The 21,508-nt window shown below is 44.8% G+C and overlaps 1 protein-coding gene across 1 annotated transcript in view; it reads left to right on the plus strand.

The window, feature by feature from the left end:
* TMEM219 (transmembrane protein 219) overlaps positions 1–21,260 on the plus strand; it is a 354,659-nt gene extending 333,399 nt beyond the window's left edge. The window contains exon 7 of the mRNA XM_069652007.1: positions 20,903–21,260. The gene's annotated coding sequence lies outside the window, so the exon portion shown is untranslated. The remainder of the gene's footprint in view (positions 1–20,902) is intronic.
* Positions 21,261–21,508: the final 248 nt, after the last annotated feature.

Below are 21,508 nucleotides of genomic sequence, written 5' to 3' on the forward strand. Positions count from 1 at the left end.
GGAACACATCGACACACGGACACACAGTGACGGTGGGTAGGTTTTATGGTGACAGGAGGGGGCATACAGATATATAACAGCCTGGGAGACAAGAAAGCAGAGTACAACAGTGACACATGATCACAGTGGGCATATATGGTGATGAGAGGGTTGGGTGATACATTGGGATACATAGCAACATCACAGGAACAGGATGGCAGGGAGCGCAGTGGCACAGGGACAGACAATGACAGGGGGCTGGGATTACAGCGATAGGGTAGGACATAGGGATGTGCAACACCGCATGGGGAATAGGAAAGTAGGGTACACAGACGGTTCTATGTTATTTTGCTGCAGGATTTTTCGTCGCGGGACTTTTCATTGCCATTTTTTATCGAAAAAAACTGATATTAAAAAAAACTTATTTTTTTTTAAATTATTCCCTTTCACCCACAAATATTTAATTTTTAAACCCCTCCCCCCAAAAACCGATGATTTTTTTTCGATAAAAAAACGGCGATGAAAAGTCCCACGACAAAAAATCTCGCGGCAAAAGAACTGTATACCACAGAGACACGTGCGTGGATATTTCATCCACTCGTTCCATCCATCTAATGCCTTCCAAAAATTCTATCTCTTCCATTCTATCCATCCCGTACATCTATTCCGTTCATCACCATATACATACATTCCATTAATTCTGCATGCATCCATTTATTCCACATGTGTCCATCCATTGCTAGGGCAATCTTCTGCTCTCTCCCACTTCCAGGTGCACACCATGCAACCAATTTCTCATTCTGATCCATATAACACAACACGTCGTCAATATACACTAGATCTAGTTCAGATAAAGATACATCAGTGAGATCATTGCATCAGCAAACGTTCTGTGATGGCTACACATACATGTGGGGTACTATCACATGGTTCTCCTTGAGGAGTATGGAGTAGGGAAGCAGATTCAGCACAGAGCACCTGGTTGTGGTAACATTCGAAGAATTCAAAGAAAGAATCTAATGTTTATTTGCCCTGGAAACAGCATGTGATGCCTCTTGATTTTCAATGGACTATAGCATGGGGCACTGCTGCTACCCCTAAAGGAGATCCTACCACAGTGGCATTACTGTGCTCTACTGCTAATACCCCTGCAGAAATATACCTCTGACAAGACGGCATTCCAACAGCTACAGGATCCAGTTCCTTACTGTAATGAGCAATGGATCTATGATGAATACCAGTGGTACTGCTTGGATACATACAGGCCCTTAGGGGGGAAGAAACTACGGCCATCCCAACTGCTGTCTTCCCTCTTTGGGACAGGAATGGCTTTGGCTTCCACCCTGGTAGACTTCCCGCCCCATTCTGAGAGGGGTCACCATCCCCTCTTAACAGGGTCTGACAACTGATTGTGTCCAACACCTGCACTCTTTCTGCCAATCCTCCTTGTCCCCTGGCCCACTTGCTACCTGGGGATACATGTATAAAAAGTATATATCTGCTTGTTCGGTCCCAGGCAAGAGTATGGTTGTAGGGCCAAGAATCGCCTCAGGGTGCGAGGTTTGGTTTCCTTATTTTTTGCCATGCAGACAAGTGGGGCGAGACTGATTATAAATGTCATCCTGTTGGGTAGCATCTCAAACTAAGCACGCCCCCTTTGATAGCTACACATTTATGCTCTAGCACTAGGTAGATTCTTTAGCCTTTCTCTTAAAAAATAAAAAAAAAATAAATCAGGATGAATCTCCAATAGTAAAAATTAGAGGTACAAGAAGAGAGCCATGTCCTGGAAAATCCCAGGTCCCACGTACATAGAGTTCACAGAAGCACAAAGAACAAATCCGCTTCTAGAACAAACCTTTAAGAGCTTGGTGTCAGAAGCTGAGAGCCCAACTTTAAAAGCATCACATTTTATTTTCAAAAGGGCACTGCTCCAAAGAATCACTGTGAATCCAAGAGGTGAGTGAACCAACTATGACCAACTGTTGGTACCAAAGCAGTTCCAAATGGCAGTTTTGGAGCTGCTCACTAACCTTACAGCAGGGCACCTGCGGTTAGAGAAGGCAAAAGACACTTAATAAGCCGATTCTACTGGCCCAGCGTGTATGCTGAGACCAAGCAATTCTTTGCCAGCTGTCCAATTTGCCAATAGATATTCACAGATGATGTACCCCAATCCCAGCTACAGCCAATACCAATAATAGAAGTGCCCTTCTGAATTTGCATGGACACAGTTGGACCCTTGAAACCATCAAGATCAGGCAACAGGTTCATCTTGGTACTTTCAGACTATGCGGCCAGATATCCCAATACCTTCTCTTTGAGGAGTAACACCAGCAAAGTGATCCTCAAGGTACCTTACTTCATATCCAAAATCGGCCAATTAGGGAAGCAGTTTCATGTCGAAGCTAAAGGGTGACATGAAAATCCTTATAAACATCAAGACACTTCGGATCTCAATATACCATCCTGAGATCAATGTCCTCATAGAACGATTTAATCAGTCACTTTCCCTTTTCTTTCACCTGCTCTCCTCGCTACTATTTCGCCCCCAGTGTTTCTCCTCTCTCCCCCTAGCACTTCCTCTTCTATCCGCCTGATGTTCTCCTCTCTATTACCTACCACCACCCTCTGATCTCACTCTCTAATGCGGTCTCCCTCTTCCACATGCATACTATCACTTGTTCTCACTACTACTCTCCTTTCTACCCCTCTTCACTCGCCACTATTCTCTCCTGCCCATACAACTCCATGCACACCTTCTCTCACATGCACTCTTTTCCTTTCCCCAGTCACTTGATAATTCACTCTATATTTAATTAGTTCCACCCACAGACCTTGCATACACACTGTAACCAAAGTACAATTTTCACCCACCAACCAATACCTCACCTTTCATACTCCTACAGCAATCCTGAACCACGCTCATGTATGCCGTACTACCTCCTTTTGGTGTGTCAGACCTCTTTCTCCCCCTTGACCTCACCCGAATAAGCACACATTCCTGTTTCCTGTCGCCTTTGTTATCCTCACCCTTGGCGCGCTCTCAACTGTTTACCCGGGCCAACTCCTGGCTTTTCTTTCCCCAGAGGAGGTGTTACAGGTGAGTAAAAAAGGGATATGCAGCCTGCCCCTTTCTTGCACACTGGTCCACCAGCTCTAATCAATGGTGGCCCACTGCAGTGAGAATCCGTTTCAATATCCTAGTTTGTGTGAGGGCTTTCCGGTGTGTAGGATGCTGTTTTGATAGCAGTACCGCTAAGTGTCCCAGTTATTACTGGAAAGCTGCATAGAGTGCTCCCAGACCGTGACATAATTGTTTGATTCTGGGTTGCGTGTCGTGCTGGGTTTACCAGTTTGGTGTATGGATCGATCTGCAGTCTGTAGATTTGTTATTGTCTCTCTTGGTTGGACTGCTCACTCATTCTTCCACTGCTGTCTTCTTTGAACTGGAGTTTACTAGCGGAAACAGAAACTGACTGCCAGCAGTGTGTACAACAGGTACAGGGCAGGAAAAGGTGGTAATCATGTCTATCATGGAGGCACATGTAGAAGGGGCTGGGACTGGGGCCGTTCCAACGCCAAAACCCTCTCTCGGGAACAAGCATGACTCTGATGAAAACCCTGGTAGGGCTCCTATCGCAGGCTGAGAGGCATCTTCATCCCCTCTCGACAGGATCAGGGCACTCTGTACTGAATCAAATGAAAGTCTGGGCTTGCTTTCATTTCATTCAGTTCAGCAGCATTGCACAGAGTTCCGCAATTGCGAAGCAGTGAGAGAGTGCATCTGGCACTGGCCACAATATACTTAATTGGTTAGGCTAGCTCTTGAGCCTTTCAGCCTCAAATGAAGAGTCAGTGATGACTCGAAACACGTGTCAGGCTACTTCGTTATTAAACTCATTGGACTCATGAGAAATCCCTCCTTCTTTGAATTACTTGGAACACCTGTCACTAATGCACTGTTCAGCACAGTGAGACTGAGAACTGTCTGTGTTCATTATTGCTCAAATTTACTTGCAATGCTGGCGCACACAGTAGTGCAGATGGGTGAAAACGGGATCTCTTGTAGGGTCTGTAGCAGCTCAGGAAGGTGGGTGAGGTGATGCAGAATAGGTTCCCACTATTCGTGGAGGGTCTCCCAGTGAGGGCAGAACAGGTTCCAGGAGTTGGGAATAGATCGATTGCTCAGGCTATCTGTGGAAAGGAGAGGGGCCGTGAGGGGCCACTCGTGCGTAAAAATGGATGGATGTGTTAGGGGCCACCGGTAAGGGTTGCAATTACTCACCGACCCCTGGCGCATTCCAGACCAAACTTCAGCAATCGAGTCCAATTCTGTTGCAGGTTCAAATGCAGCAATCTCGCGGCTCTGCGGCTTTGAGCAACAAAGTTACAGCATTGATTCCCAAACGGGACAGTGGAGACTTCTCCGCTCTTGGTGGATGGATCAGGCCAGTTTCACTTTAGCAGGCTTCATAGCAGAGGGGAACAGCTTCAATGCACTTGCAAAGTTCGTCACCACGGTTGGGTGACACAGTAACCGTGTGTACTCCGGTTCGGGCGCTTTCTCTTTACTCCAGACCTGGGAATGCCAAGTGTATGAAATTCGGTACAAGAGTGCCGTGAACACAGAGCTTGCGATGTACCAAGTTTCAAGGGCCTCCTCGAAACGACGGCGGTATCAGAGCAAATGTCCTGCGCAAGCTGGTCAGCCCACTGGTTGGCCCAGGGACACTTCGGAGAAGGCTGACTTGGAGAGTTTGATGAAGGTGCCGAGAATAGTTAGTCCTGTTATTCCAATGGGTCGAAGCGCCTTCGCAGACCTTCTAGTTTGATTAGATGCAGATGGGTCCAGCGGGACAACAGCGGGCTCAGGATGCCAAACCTTCCAGCGGGTCACCAGCGGTTGCTTGACTTGGCTTCTTAGGTTCAGGATACTTGGATCCTATCCTTCGTTCAGTGGTTTGGGAGTTTGGAGCCTTCTCTTATCCAGAATCTCCTTTGCGCCAAACGGAAGAGGACCCAATGGGAGCTCTGCTGGTGTCCGGTCAATTGGTCGACAACAAACTGGTCGACAGGACAATTGGTCGACACCATTTGGTCGAATGCCAAATGGTCGAATTTTTTTTTTTTTATGTTTTGTGGGTTTTCGTGTGGGGAGAAAAAAAAAGGGGGGTTGGGGGGGGGCCCCCAAATAAAAACAAAAAAGGGGTAAAAAAAATTAAAAAAAAAAAATCGACCATTTGACATTCGACCAAATGGTGTCGACCAATTGTCCTGTCGACCAAATGTTTTCGACCAATTGACTGGTAACCAGCTCTGCTCACATACAGGCACACCATACGTGGACCTATCATGGACCAAGGTGGTTGCAGGCGTTTACAGCACACCAGACTCTCTGGCACCCAGGATCTGTATTGGAACCAGACAGTCCAACCCACATCCTGGAAGCACACACACACAAGACATGTAGAAGCCTGCGAAAGCTTGGCATTTCACAGGATAATGCATGCCCAAATAAGGACTGACCCTGGTCGGCTCGACCTGGGTAAGGTGAAGGGGCAAGATGGCCAAAGGACATGACAAAGAACCTTGTGGCATGGCCGTTTTGGAGCCATGCCACCTATTCATGCCAAATGCAGTAAACGCAGTTTACCTGGCAGGAAAGGGATACAAATACATGAAAAGATAAGCTGCCACCAGCCCTGTCCAAGGCACATCTGCACTTCGCCTAAAAGAAATCCTTCGAGAGTATCTAGGGCCTTTAGAAATGACAGGAAGACCCAAGTGCACTATACTGTAAGGTACACTGAGCACTTGCATCATTTTGCAGAAAAGTTGCAACATTGACAAGGACTAAGGGAAACCAAGTCTCCCAGTACTGACTGTCTTTAAGGGCATGTCAGTTTCCCCATAATAAAGTGAGCGAAAAACCCAGGGGAGTGCAGCTGAAGGCTGTGCTCCACTGGCAAAGTCAGACTATGGTGTATAACAGCAGCAAAACGTTGTGGGGGTACACACCTGGGCGGAAAATTACACATGAAATGGAAATCTTTCCTAACAATTGCTTCTATTGAGCCTTGCCACCTCACATGGTTGTGTATATGTACTGCTATGTAATTGTATTCATGAGCAAGTGAATCGATGCCAGACCCTGTGTTGAAGAAGAAACAAGTTACTTACCTGTAGCTCCTGTTCTCCAGCGTGGGTCTGGCGTGGATACACATGCAAACCCTCCCGCCTTCCTCTCTGTAGCTCTTCTTGGTTCATACTGCCACTTTACGTGCTGTACCTATTCTGAAGATGGCCACCAGGGGTGGTGCTTAGGGAGACGACTGTCATTGAATGGGGGGCAGTATGACCCAAATGACAGTGATTGGTTTAAAGTTGAAATGCAGTTTTCAGGCTAAAGCGAGAGGATTCCCAGCCATGACGACAGGGAATATTCGTGAGCATGTGAATTCATGCTGGAAAACAGGAGTTACAGGTAAGTAATTTATTTCTTACTGCATCCTCCATCTTCTTCCTATATTAATTCCACACTTCTTTAATGCCTATTATTCTCGTGTGTTACAAAGCTCTAACCGAAATGTGTTTATCATTGTGGTTTCTTGTTATTCTGAAAGGTCTTTCATAAAATCCATAGACTGTATGGCCCAATAGATCTGGCAAAATGGCACCTAGACCGGATTTGGGTTGTTTAACCATGGTAGAAATGTTCGCGGCGGAATTGACCGTGGTCAATTTCGCCACGAATACCATTTTACAGTGGCTAAACACACCAAACCCATGTCCCTCCAATTCCCTAGTACACCCCCCCCAATCGCCCTACTTACCTTTTCTCCGTCCACCGCCTCTCCTGACCCTGCTGCGTCAGTTCTGTCCCTCTAACATGGGTCGGATCTGACACCGCAAGGTAACCTTTTCCTTTTTTTTTTTTTTTTGTTCACCGCCTCCAAAGTTCAGGAAGCAGGAAACACCTCTGCTTACCCCCAAGGCCGAAAATAACAAACACGGTGAACCTCCGCTCCACACGTACAGTATTTTTTATAATTGATAGAATGGCACTGGCCGAATACGGTCAAATGTACCATTCGATCGATTATATTTAATCCAATTGAGTAATACCCCTAGACCATAGGGCATTGCAGGGGCCAAAGGTTATGTCCTGGAATTGAAAATGCCCAAAAGGTGTTTTAAAGGCAGTCTTCCACTCATCACCCTCTTTTATGCGTAGTAGGTGGAAGTGTTATGCAAATCCGGTTTAGTATAGACTTTAGCTATGTCCGGTGATTCCAGGATGTCCTGTATTAGAGGCAGGGGGATAGTGATCTTTCCTGGTCATATCGTTAAGATCCCTGTAGTCCAAGCAGGTTCTCTATATGCCTGCCTGTTTAGGTGTGAAGAACAGAGGGACCTGATAGGACATGATGGCACAACATAGCCTCCTTGGATGCAGTCTGAAAGATATTTCCTTAGTTCTGATTCCTGTTCTGTGAGAGAATATAGTTGGCTATGTCGTGTGGGCCGGTCCTTCAAGGGAATGATTCCACAATCATACAGCCAGTGCAGTAAATTTCTCGAGCACCACCTGACGCACACTGATGTTTTGTTGACTTTCTGGCAAACTCCTTAATAGGGGCTACGACAAGTTCTAGAGTTATGGTGAGCTAGCCATGGAAGTCCAATCACCATAGGAGAGGTTGTGGGGTATTAATGATGTTAAAAGCAATATGCGCCACATCCTGTTGTATGCAGACAGGTAGAGGAATTAGTCTGGGCCATGGGGCTGGAGGCCAAAAGCATCCCATCTATACCATCCCCAAATACTCCGCTGCTTGGATCTCTGGTTCAACTGATTAGAAAAAAGTCTAATCTGCATTATTCCCAGAGGTCCTCTTCCTCCTCTTCAAGTATCATCAATTCCAGCCCTACTTCCACGGCAAACAAAGAGGTGGTTTACAAAGGTGGATACCTTGCTTTGGGAAAGCTCTTACGGTCTTGTTTGGGTATTGTTACCAGCCTTTCTTCTGGATACAGGTCCATATGTTTCCCAAAGGTTTCAATGGGTGGACTAGAAAATGTCATATATAGTGGCTAGCATTTACATAGTAATAGCATAAGGGGTTAGCTCTTGACAGTGTCTCTCCTCCGAAATGCTGCTCGTTGAGTTTCATGTCTTTTTGACTCGTTGCTTCTTTCACCCAGGTTATGGTTGATTCTCAATACTTGTTTTATTAAAACCTGCAAGGTGTTGGTCTTTGATACATGGTCCAGCTAATTTTTGTAATCTTCTTGAAGCCCGCTGTAAAAAAAGGTTTATTGGGTAAATTTAGGCCATAAAGTATCAGCCGCTAATTGGTGGAACCAGCCAATGTAAGAGATCGTGGACACCTTGGCCGATTTTGACTAACTGTTTTTGTACAATTTAGACTGGGTTGGGTGACTGGAAAAACTACATTAAATACCTTTCAAATTCAGTAACGTCCTCCAGGATGTAACTTGTAGATGATACACAACGAGCCACCTAGGCAAAAGCACTCCCCGTCAAGTTGTTTAATATATGTCCAATCTTGGCCGGGACTGACGGAACCTAAACTTTATCTTACAATGATTACAGAAATCGGTTTACTTCCTTGGAGCCCAATGATATTTGACTGAACTATGGTGTAATGCAACACTTGCAGCTAGGTTAGTAGCAATGTCGTTGATCAGTGCTTGTTTTTATTATGCATTTGTTTTTATTATGTATTTTCCTCCTTGGTATGTAGTGCTTTTAGTTCATACTACCATACAAAATCCCACCACCTGCCACGCATCCCCCTCATCCCCCCAGCCAGACAAATCAAACACATTACAGACGTAACCTTAGCCCCACTCATTCTACTCCCCACCCCCACACGCACATCCCTCCATCCTACCCCACCAACACCATCATCACACAGGCACTCAACAAAGTTGCACTCCTCACATCAGAAGAAAGAAAAAACACAACCACCACCACCACAAAATAGGTACAACAGTTCCCTCCTCTCTATTAAGCAAGAAGCCATATGCCTGGAAAAATAACCCATGCCCCTTCACCTCAGACACTATACATATAAAACAGCCATACTCCATGCCAAAGCCACCAATTACTTCCAAGAACTCCAATCCGCCACCATAAACCACCTTCCGCACCGCCATCCACTGCAGTATGTAACTCCCTCATTAACTACTTCAACTCCAATATACACACCAGAACAGCCCTCCCTTCAGCTCTCCTTCCCCCACTTCCAAATATTCCTTTGCATGGGACTCCTTCCACCGTATCGACACCCTCATCACCCTGACAGCCAAAACAAAACCTGAACACTTCCTGGATAATGCCTGCCCACCTCAAGCTGCATCCAGTTGCATCACCACTTTAGCTCCCACCTGGCTCAACATCAACTCCTCTCTCTCAGATGCTATTACTATCCCCACTGCACTCAAAACAAGTAAAATGTCACCCTTCCTCAAACAACCCAACCCTGAACCCCACACTCCCTGAAAACTACCGCCCCATTACTATCCTACCATACATGGCCGGAATCATGGAATGCTTTGTAACTACCCAAATGCAAAAACACATCACTGCAAACAACCTACTCAACTCCTTCTAATCTAGATTTTGGCCTGGACACAGCACTGAGACAGCTACTTTTCACATTCTCGATGGCCTCCACAGCATTACAGCCAAAAGATACCCAGCACTACTCGTACTCCTTGACCTCTCTGCAGCCTTCAACGCCATCGGCCATACCATCTACCAGACATCCTAGCCCAAAGGATGAATATCTGTGGCACTGTACTAGTTTACCTACTTTCTCACTGACAGGACATACTTTGGCTCCATGCCCCCTTATCGCTCAGACACCACCGCTGTCAAGTGTGGGGTCCTGCAAGGCTCCTCCCTATCTCCCCTCCTCTTCAACGTATATGTTGAATTTCTTGGACAGACCCTTAGCAAAAACAACATACATTTCCACCAATACGCAGATGACACACAAATATACTTCCAAATGTTACCCCCTTCACAACTCCACACCCTCAAAATCTGTCTTTTCACCATCAACAACTGGATGGCCACATACTGCCTCACACTCAACCCTTCCAAAACAGAATACCTCCTCATCTGCCCCCCCAGCCACAAATTTGACCTGACCCCCTGGATCCAAGAACTTGTCACAGACAACTCACATATCCCTCTCCACGCCTGTTAAATCCCTTGGCTTCACCATCGGCCCCCACGTTTCCTTCACACACGCCCCATAGCCGCTATCACCAAAACATGTGATCTACAACTCCTACACAAAATCATCAGACATATCCTTCCTCCTGACTACAGCTGCACCGCAGTCCAAGTACTGGGTCTCTCTAAACTGGACTATAGAAATGCTCTCCTCACTGAACTTCCCAACAACACCCTTGACCCTGAGAAAGCCATAGAGCATGTAGCAGCCAGACTCATCCTCCACCTACCCAAACATTCAAACATCACCCCTGCTCTTGCCCAGCTCCACTGGCTCTCCATACCCCCACAGAATTGCCTTTAAAGCACTGTGCATTATATTCAAAGCCATCCTCTTCAAAACTCCATCTTACCTTCATGATCAACTCAAACCCATCACCCACACAAACACCAGACTAGCCAGCCAACACCTTCTACACATTCCACTTTGCAAACTCACATGCACACAAAACCAAGCATTTACCCACTGGGCACGCACGGCATCGAATGCCCTAACACTCCACATACACACTGCATCCTCCATCACCAAATTCAGAAAGAGACTCAAAACGTACCAGTTTCCCCACACATAACCCTCCCCTCTTCCACCGCTCTCACTTGTCTATCCTAATATTCCTATAATTTCCTGAAAACATTTTGTAACTTCATTTTTTCAACTCCAGCCTTTTCAATATTTGAACCATGTAAGAACTCGGAGACCCTCTGGGTAGGGCCAGCGTTAATCAATAATTCAAATAAATCCTACAGACCCTTCAGGGCTTCCATTTCTTCCTCTGGATAGATGGGTAGGTGTCGCAACATGTCAAGGTGGGCCTCACGCTGGCATCCCATACCTGTTTGTTGGGTTGGCTGTTGCATTCAGGGGTCTACGGTGAAGCTGGTGCACCTTCACCTAAAGGGAAAAGGTAGTACTGGGCAGCAAGCTACCCCCTGACTTATGATTGTAACGCTGAGCATATAAGAGGCAGCCTCCCTATACCACAACAGCAACTCCACTCATAATTATTGTGGTATAGGATGGTGAAAGACGCTGGAAATTGGTGGAGGCTGATTGCAGGTAAGAATGGAGAAGGGCCCAATCGGAATGATGCAAAGGTACTGGTAGTTCCCAGATCTAAGGAGAGCGGCCAGGAGCCAGCAAGGGACTGATTAAGGTATAGGGAACACGGGAGAATGCGTGCATAAGGATCATAAGCGACTGAGACACTGACCAACAGGGGAAAGAAGCAGCCAAGGCCATGCATGGGCAATGGTGAAATAGTAATGAGGGACAGGGCTAGGTTGGTGCCCATATGTGGTATTTATTACCCATGCCACACAGGCCGCCCAGACATTCGCTGGTGCCCAGAAACCATTCTGAGTACAGTCACTACCACTGTGATTATGCATCTTACCAGAGCCGCCGTTTGACCATGGGTTTCAGGGTTACCTATACCCTTTTTCTGGTAGCCTTGGGTTCCCTCGCCCCAGGTCCTCGGTCACAGGCTTTTGGCTTTTCTGTACCTTGTCTGTTCCTCTACTGACCTAATCCACAAGTAGGTTTTTGTTCTATAACAAGTCCTTCGAAACTCCAGGCCACTCCTGGCAAATGAGACTCGAGTGAGTCTTGTGGCATGTTCGTCTCACTCCTATCTGTTATGTTATGTTGAGTTATACCTTTCACTGCTACCACCCAAGGGCAGTCTCCAGGTGCTCATGTTGCTCTGGAAGAAAGAAGGGTGGGTGTGCTAGTGAGGATAGGATAGGTTCAGAACCAGGAGAAACTGGTGCCTGTGTTGGTTGTCTTGCATGTGGGAGTTGGTTGAGAGGCCCGGCTTGTAACTGTAGGGATCGGACGTGTGCTTGTGTTTTATAATTGGGTATTTGGTTTGTATGCAGTTAGTGTTAAGGTAATGTTGTGCTTATTGGTTAGTTGTATCCAGAAGAGGTGTGGGGGGTCCAGTGTTGCTAATGTCTGTTAGATGTTTGATTGAGTTGTGTTGGTGTGCGTTTATGTGCATTGCTATGGTCTGTCTAAGGTTATGTCCAGAGTCTCAGAGAGTTAGTTGTGAATGTGAGGGAGGCATGGTATCACAAGTAAACACTGACACAAGAGCCGCACGTTTGAAAACCGTTATTGATGGTTTGAAAGGGGTTGGAAAACAAACTCCTATCTTGCCCTATAACTAAGATGTGAGTATTCTCGACCATCAAACAAAAAGAAAATGCAGTCCCAGTCAGTCCTTAGTCAAAATAAAATGGCCTATACTAATAAACCTAATGTCTGCCCTCTTTCGAATACAATAAATGTGTAAAGGGAATGTGTAATAGAAAAATGAAAATCGTTGTTCAAAAGAAATGTCAGTATTGCTGAGTAAACTCTCTACCCCATGTTTTGTAGCATGGGGCAGGTGGGACACTTGGACCTTGCAACACTCTTGCTTCAGATACAAGGATGCAGTTCATTTCGTGGACCAGGGGCCACTTGGCGTTCCACGAAAAGTCACTCTTGTAATACAGTTCATCAAGTTCACTTCCTTCTGGTTACCACAATTCAATACAGGTTTCCCTCCGCTGGGCTCAAACCTTTCAATCACAATTTGCGGGGGTTCCCTTCCCCATGCTTCAATCACACATTCATAGGCTTTCCTCTGTCTGGCTCAAGCCTCCTTTCACTTTCCTTCCGCTGTTGAAGACTTTAGAAACTGCGAGCCTTTTGTGCTTACCACGGCATGACCACTTTGACTTTCTTTCCTCAAACGTCACTTTCTCTCCTACACCAAGGCCTCTTGGAAAATGTAGTTACAAGCACAGTACTTATTTCAAAGTTCAAAGATATCTCTCACATTCAGGTTTCCCTCTGCTGGGATAAAACCTAACAGTTAAAAGACATTTCTCACATCCAAGTTTCCCTCTGGCTGGCGCAAACCCAAAGGTTCAAATCTTGCATCTCAGTTTCTTTGTCTTTCTGCCGCTTCTGCGGCATCCGATATTTCACAGAGACTTTCGATTGGTCAATCTTCTTTCACTGGACCACTCTGTTACTTTGTTTTAATTTACAGTTCTTTACAATGCTTTGCTTTCTCTCGCGTCTTATTGGCGCACGCACAACCTTCAAGGCCCTTCAGAGGTAGCGATCTCTCGCCGGGGTGTCCAAGGTTTTTCCGTACCTCGGTTCCGTCCCTTGGCCTTTCACTCTGCTCCACCTGGTTCACTGTCGCCATGGAAGAACTGCTCCTGCTTGTGAAACGCCTTGATCAGAGTGTGCCTTAGTGTTCCACCTTTTAACTGTGTGGATAGAGCTAATGGGTACCATGTGTTTGTAATTAAGGTCAAGTGCCTGACCCTGCCTGATCTTATTAGTGGGACATGTCTAATGTATTCTTTCAGCCTCAGATCGCCTCTTCCTTGGCTCAATGCTTGTGTAGGAAAGGGGGTGGGGATCTGGGAAGTAGGCATATCCTATAAAATATAATTGGATAGGGGTATTTGAAAAGGGGGCACACCATGTCTCGCCATCAGGCATCACTCCCCGAGGTCCCCCCACCCAGGTGATCCTCCCGCACTTTTCGACCACCAGTGTCTGGATCCAAAGGCAATGGCTTTGCCCTGGCCACCTGAGTAAGGGATCCACGTGGTCTAGGCAGTGAAAGACCCTCTGGTTTTTCACACGTGCAAGAATTAGTTTAATGCTAGATGTGTCTGTGTAGTGAGCAAGGCATGAAATACGCAGTGTCGCGTAGCAATTTGCTATACAATTGTGTAGATTTGCTAATTAAATTGACACTTGTGTAGCAAATCTAGCTATTTAAGTTACCTTGTTCACTTAAAGCATGCACTGCTGCAATCCTCCCTTGCCCACATGCCTCCATCCACCCTCTTTTCTCAGTTCACTGCAAGTTCAAAGGGGCTAATGGGGAGAGTGCAGCAGTAATCTTCTCCACTCAAGTGTCAAAGGACTGTGTGGAAGTGCTCGACCAGATTTTTTTTTTCTTCAAATAAATGCAAACCGGGGTGATAATTTGATTAAGATAACTATATCCTGTCTGGCAAAGACGAGTATATGTTAACTATTTAATATTTTTTGAAAGACAGCAACTCCATTCCTTTTAAGTTGTCACATAATGCATAGTTACAGTATTGCTACTATAAAAACGTCGTTGTCTCCATGCTTTACAGTCAAGTTTAGGTTTGTGTAGCTAAATCACATATTGTCAACTATTTCATTTTGTTGGGGAAGATGCATCATATTGCTAAGCAAACACTTATTGAAAATGTACATGATCACGCAGACAGATGTTCTCAATGGCAAACCTGGTTCTGTGACCTGCTGGTTGCATACATCTCTGCAACTAGACTCGGTGAGCAGAAATTAAAACCAGGTCCTGGGTATCCGGAATCACCCAGAAGGCAGGAGCTACCCTTGGGGAACAGGAGCGAAAACACTGCACACTGCAAATCTAATCACGAGATGCACATTTTAACTTTTTGCCCATTATGTATGATCTGCTATATTTAACTGTGTCACAGATGTGTCCTAATTCGTCTTTATTTACATTCCCAAACACTTAAGTTAATGTCACATGCATGTTTGTTGGGCACCAGTTTACCTGGGAAGCTAAAGGTAGCTCCTGGTAACTGTTGGTTTTAAGCTAACGAAGCTCTCCTGGGGTAGAAGCAGGAGCTGAATAGCTCCCATCATTTTTGAACCCGGAACTGGCACTTGATCCATGAGCTGATCTCTTGTTCGTTGACATTCTATCTTATCACCCTGTTGCTTGATATCAGCTACCCTGAAAGTGAGATGGCTGTCACTACCATATTCCACCTAGTTTGCCCAGTTCTATGCCTGCAACTCCATCCACACTGCGTAGTCTTACTTTCTTCCTTCCCTCTTACATAATGAATACACAAGCTAACTAGAGGTTTACGCAAAATAGTGATCAATAGTTCCATCCAGCTTGTCCATCTACAGATCTACTGCAATACCATACACTGTATTTAGCCTCCATCGCTCTGTTGCTCTATGATTGATTGCATTATATATTAGCACCTGCAGGACGGGAGAGAGCTGGCCAAACTGTGTTCAGAGCTTTTTGTGTGTCCATTCATGCAGCTAACCTTTTCCATTTTAGAGACAGTTATCCAGGGCTGGCTAAGTCTTTTCGCCCACTTGCATATTCATTTTATGAAGGGCGAGTACCATTTGCTTAGTTTAAAAAAAAATATCTCTATTTTCCACCAAACACTCAACATGAACAACCCTCTCGCCCTCCTGCACTCCCTCCCCCACCCCCCCAATCCCTCCAGTCCAGTCCAGCTCTACCAATTGTCTTTAATGTCTCTTCCTTGGCTTGCGTGTGTCCATTTCCTCTGGGTTAGTGCCATTCGGTGGGCAGCAACCTTACATGTTAATGAAAAAGTTCCCATAAGCACCCCTTTCCAGACCTCCTATTCACCCTCCTCTCACCCCTCAGTCCCGTCCAACTCCACCCCATCAGTTAAGCCTCTTCCTGGCATGTGCCTGTCCATAGTCTTGGTAGCCCCTCTTGGTGGACATCGTCTATATGGTTTCCCTCCCTATCCCTTGCAGAGGGTGCTTGCAACTTTTATTTAACATTTACTTTGTTTCAAGAAAATGTCAAATAAGTTTTACTGTGCATGGCTGATCACTGGGTGGCGACAGTGTGCCACAAATAAAGTGGGTTTGTGTTGGCATGTACCATTTTACACAAAGCATCTTCTGCATTTTTTGGCATCCTTTGCCATGGGTCTAGTGCATTTCTCTTATGTCAAGTAGGTAAACTAAGTTATTTGACCTGCAGGTCTAGAGGAATTTTGAAGAATTTGCAAGGCCTGACTCAGTGGTACACAAAACTGCTGTATTGTTGCTCATTTTATGTCTTGGGTACAAATAACCTCTGGTGACATTCAAAATATTAGTACAACATTGCTAATCAAATGGGTGTGTTAGCTAATTAAGAACAATTTAATGAGCAAACTCTGCTAATCACTTTTTAAATACTAATTTATGTCTTGAGTGTGGATAGCCTATAATGTTGTATAGTGTATATGTAGTTTATGTTGAATGAGCAGGAAAGGAGGGATTGGTTAGTACATCAGTTAGTTTTGACAGTGCCTCAGATGTATGTCTCTGGTTGCCGCTCAATGGTATCCTCCAACACTCCTGGTTGTGGTCCGTCGGCCAGCACTGCCTTCTCTCCAAGCATGGAGGCTAACTCTCCCCTCCCTGCCATGGTTTTTCCGAGGGCAAAGGGTTGCTTGCACCTAGTATGTTATTATTTACTCGGCAGGGATTAGTCAGAGTAATTGCACTTTGGCCTGTTATGAGGTTGGCTGCTAAATGGACGAATGGCTGGTTTTCAATATATTTGAGCAAAATGTTTCAATTAAATGCGTTATGGCTGGGCTTTCCTGAATGCATACATTTGCCCGTTGGGTGTCTTTCACCGAATAGGTCTGTTGTGGGGCAGACTACTCTTTGCCGATTTCTCTCTCTAGCTGTGGCGCATGACTGGGAGAGGAAGGAAGGGTGACAGTGGGGTATTTTTGGTCCTCCTTGATTTCACCGTTATCTGTGACAACATCCCATAGTGCGTTTCTTTCTGTCCTCAATGTTTTTCTGCTGTTGTCCCTTTACGCTTGTCATTGGCCATTGAATAACCATATTTTTAGTTGTTTCCTGATGGTGGTCTTCTGTCATTCTAATTTCTTTGGGCATAGTGTTCCATAGGTTAGCAATTAGATGTGCTATTCCTCCAAATGTCCTCTTTTCGTATTGTTTTATCTGGATTTGTAGGTCGTAGCTTGATCTTAGGTCCTTTCTTGACTGGTAGCGGCTGATCTTGGCCTGGAGGAATTCGGCTCCTTGTCTGTGTAAGGACTTATGGACAATGCAGAGGGCTTTTAATTTGATGCATTTTTTTACTGGTAACCAATGTAGCCAGTGTAGGCTTCTCAGAGCTGGAGTGATGTGGTTTCTTCAGTTTAATCTCAGGAGAATCCTGGCTACAGTCTGTTTTGACCCGTTGGAGATTTTGGGCAAGTCTTTTCGGCATTCCTAGGTAGAGACTGTTGGCATAGTCAATTCTTGTTAATATAATGGATATGATTGTAAGGGTTCTGTGTGGAAAATAGGTATGGGAGCAACCCCCTGAGGAGTCTCAGGCAATAGAAGCACTGTTTAGTGATTGAGTTGACTTGCGGTTCCATGGATAGTCTGTTGTCCACGAATATTCCTAGGTTGTTTACCACATTGGACATTTCTGGTTGTGTTCCCATGCCTGTTGGCCAGTCCAGTTGTGGGTTGACTGCATTGCTTTCTGTGGGTGAGACCACAGAAAGCGTTTTGGCTGAGTTCAATTTGAGGCTGTTTGTTGTCTTCAAATTATAGATGTCTGTGAGACAGTTGTTGAGGCTGTTGTTTGGTTCCTGGTTCGTGATCATCTTCACAATCAATTGTGTCTCTGCATAGTTGTCGGCCGTCATTCCGTGGGTTCAAATGAGTTTCGTCATGGGGGACTTTTATATGTTGAAGAGTAGGGGGGAGAGGCTAGATCCCTATGCAAGGGATGTTTTTAGTGTTTGAGGTGAAGGGTGGTAAGTAGGTACTTTCGGTTTGATTTGTGAGGAAGGGGATAAGCCACCTTTAGGGTGATTCTTGTATGCCACATTCCATCAATCTTCTTATTAGTGTTGCATGGCTAATTCTGTCAGATGCTGCAGATATGTCCAGTAGTATGATGGCAGGTTGGGTGCCGTTGTCTGCATTTATTTTGAGGTCGTCCTATAGCGATGCGAGTGCTGATTCTGTTCCTCTCATTGGTCGAGTGGTCAAGTATTCAGTTTGTTCAACGTTTTAAAGTCGGATTATATATAAATGGTTCTCCCAAGATCTTCGCCGGGTAGGCCAAGTTGGACATAGGTCTATAGTTACTTGGATCTTCTGCACTTTCCGATTCCTTTTTTTATCAGTGGTTTGTTGTATGCTGATTTGAAGCAGTTTGGTACAATTCCTGTGTTTAGTGACCGGTTCATTAGATGCTTGATGTGTGTCGCTGGGGTTATCTGGTTGAGGCTTTCTTTGAAGATGTCCGGGGGGCATGGGTCACTTTGAGAACCTGCGAGGTTCGTATCCTTGATGAGACAATGTCTTTGGTATTGGTTCGAAGCAGGCGAGTCTTGCTGTAGTCTGTTTCCCCTTTTGTCTGTTCTTCCGCGGTTATGGTTTTATTAGCGCTGTTGTGTTGATGGTCTGTTGGATTGTTTCTATTTTTTATCTACCTTAAGTGGTTGGTGATGATATCATAAAGCGCTTGTGTTAAGATGACGACTTTATTGGCGGATGAGGTTTTTTAAAAATCTCTTTGATTCTGACGAGTTCTTTTTGTGGGTTGGTTGCTGATTCAATTCTTGTAGTGTAGTATTTTTTGTTGTTGCTTTGAGTACTGTTGATTTGTATAATCTGAGTTTTCTTTGGTATTTTGTTTTCTCCTGTCGGTTGTAGTGTTCTCCATATTTTTTCCATTTTGTGTTTTTCATCTCTTCTGTGAACCATTTTGCAGCAAGTTTTTCTTGGTGTGGCTTTGAACGGTTTTGCTGGTGCTAAACTGTCGAAGGCCTCTGGGATCCATATGCTGAGTATGTTTTCTGCTAAGTCTAGGGTCGTTTAATTTGGCTCTGTGGTGTTAGGTTGGGTTGATTATAGCAGATATGTAAAGGACTGCATATCTAGACTCTTGCAGTTTCTATTCCTGGTGACGTGTTGTATTGCCTTTCCGCCTGTATGCTGTTTGGAGTTTGATGTAGAATGTTTTCAGATAGTGGTCACTCAATACCATCAGTGTACGTGGCGCAGATGTGCAAAGTCCTTCTCTGCAGAAGATTGCGTCCAGGGTGGATCCGTTTACTATTTGCTTGAAGTAGATTGTTTCCTGGAGTGCGCAGAGGGTGCTCGCAGAGGTTTTGTTCTCTTTTTCAAACCAGATGTTAAAGTCTCCCAGTATGACTAGGTTGTCATGATGGGTTGATGAGGAGTCTGCTAGTTTTGTTGCAAAGTATGGATTTTAGGACAGCAGTCTGTAGATCAGGAGGAACACTATGTTGGCTTGGTCGTTGAGTTTGAGCTTGATGAGGAGGGATTCAGTCTTTGATGTCTGTTGAGGGGAGTGGTGTGGCTCATACGTGCTCCTTGTGTACTATTGTTCCTCTGGTTTTCTCTGTTGATGTGTATTAATTTGAAGATGTCCGGTATGGCTTAGTGCACGGTGGATTTGTAGTTGTCGGAGGAAGGCTCATAGAAATGAGAGAGTGCGCCTGTGCCTCCCTCGCTTAGGTCATGGATTTCTGTTGAATGTTTTGCCAAGAATCTATCGTTGAGGACATGCCCTGTATCGTCACACGACGCAACACACCTATCCTCCTTCCCCTTCGAAAGACTTACCATTAATTGTAATGCCACGTGTTATGTTCTCGCTGTTATGTCACCTCACTGTGATTACAATCTGTACATATGAAAAATAATAAAAATAAATAAAAAAAAAAGAATCTAACGTTGAGCAGGCCACAGTGTAGTTGGTGTATTTTCCCTTGTGGGTTGTTTGTTTTGTCTGGAATTGTTTTACCAGTTTAGAGAATTGGTAGCTGGATAATTCGATGTGAAGAAACCAAACGGTTGTTGTCCACACCAAGTATATGTTCCACACATAAAAGGCCTAATAAATATTTTATAGTAAATATTCCATAACTTGTTTAGACCTCTCTAAGGTATTACCAAGTAGCCCAGTAAGGCTACTTACAGCCAGTGGGTGAGAATATCTAGCTCCAGATAGGTTAGCTGTGAACCAAGGAGCGAGCCGGGTGCTATTACCCTAGGAATGTGTATTAGATTAGGAATGTCTGCTAAGGACACATGGTACTTTAGAGTGGCCCTTACTTTTCCTATTGGGGTTCTAGTTGGGACCGATTAGTTCAATATTGGTTTATCCCAATCCCTCCTGTTGTGTGAAAACAAAGGTGTTGAACCTCACTTTTGTATGCTGTGATATACGATCGCTAATCTGAGACACCATCCACTCCACCTTCTTTTGTTACTTGGCCTCACATTTAGCAGAGAACAAAATCACCATAATTATCAATCAAAATCCAACAGTACCTTTTAAAAAGGCCTCTGGACCATCATAGTAATTAATCATGTCTAGCCTGTCATGCTGCCAGCTCTCTGCAAACTGATAAATGCTTTTTTGTCCACCAATGAGGTCATGCAAATTATTATGCCATACCATAAACATGTATTTATAATACTGAAGTTGCTGCCGGCGGAAGCCAAATATACTATCACTGAAAAGGAATTGTTGGCAATCAATTCCACCTTTTAGGAGTGGTGCCATTATTTAATGAGTGCATGACATTCAGTTACGGTATTGACAGATTATCTTAATTTGTTATTCTGCAAGTTAGCCAAAATGTTGATGCCTCGACAATTACGTTGGCCGTTGTTCTTTTCAGAATTTGATTTTGTCATTAGATTTAGACCAGGACGGCAGAATGGAGAGGCAGATGCACTTTCTCGTCAATTTCCTGGAAGCCAACGTTGTGAATATCTGTCACCTAAACCCTTGTTTTCTGAAGATCATTTTGTTTCTTCTGTAGATGCAGCGTGAATGGATTTTCAGGAGGAGGAGGAGAAGAGGAGCATGACAATGGAACAGATGCTAAAGTGGGCAGATCAAGATCCTGTGCATGGTGTAGTGGAAGGAGTTCTGAAAGTAGATTTTTGAATGTACCTGCCTACAGAAGAATTACGTGAACGGGCTCTTGGTGAATGTCACAAATCAGTCTTGGCTGGCCATCCTGGGGCCCTCAAAACACTTCAGTTAGTTCAGAGACAATTCTGGTGGGAAGACCCGAGGAAGGATGTTTTACATTTTGTGAAAACCTGCAAGGTTTGTGCAAGGGCCAATGGAGAGCATTGTAAACCAGCCAGATTATTAAATCCTCTTCCAGTTCCGCCATGTCTGTTGGCACACTATTTTATTAGATTTCATTGTGGATTTGCCGAAAGATGAGGGTTGTGGATCCTTTTTCTAAGGCGGGACATTTTATTCCCATTAAGGGGGAGGTCACAGCAACAAATCTAGCAAGAAGTTTCCAACAAGGAGTTGTTTGATTAAATGATATGCCTTTACAAATAATTTCTGATAGAGGGTCTTAATTTGAGTCCTTTCTGCAAATATTTGGTAATCGCAATTAATATGT

Source organism: Ambystoma mexicanum, chromosome 3p (assembly GCF_040938575.1).
Source record: "Ambystoma mexicanum isolate Mex_15411 chromosome 3p, UKY_AmexF1_1, whole genome shotgun sequence".
NCBI classification, from domain to species: domain Eukaryota; kingdom Metazoa; phylum Chordata; class Amphibia; order Caudata; family Ambystomatidae; genus Ambystoma; species Ambystoma mexicanum.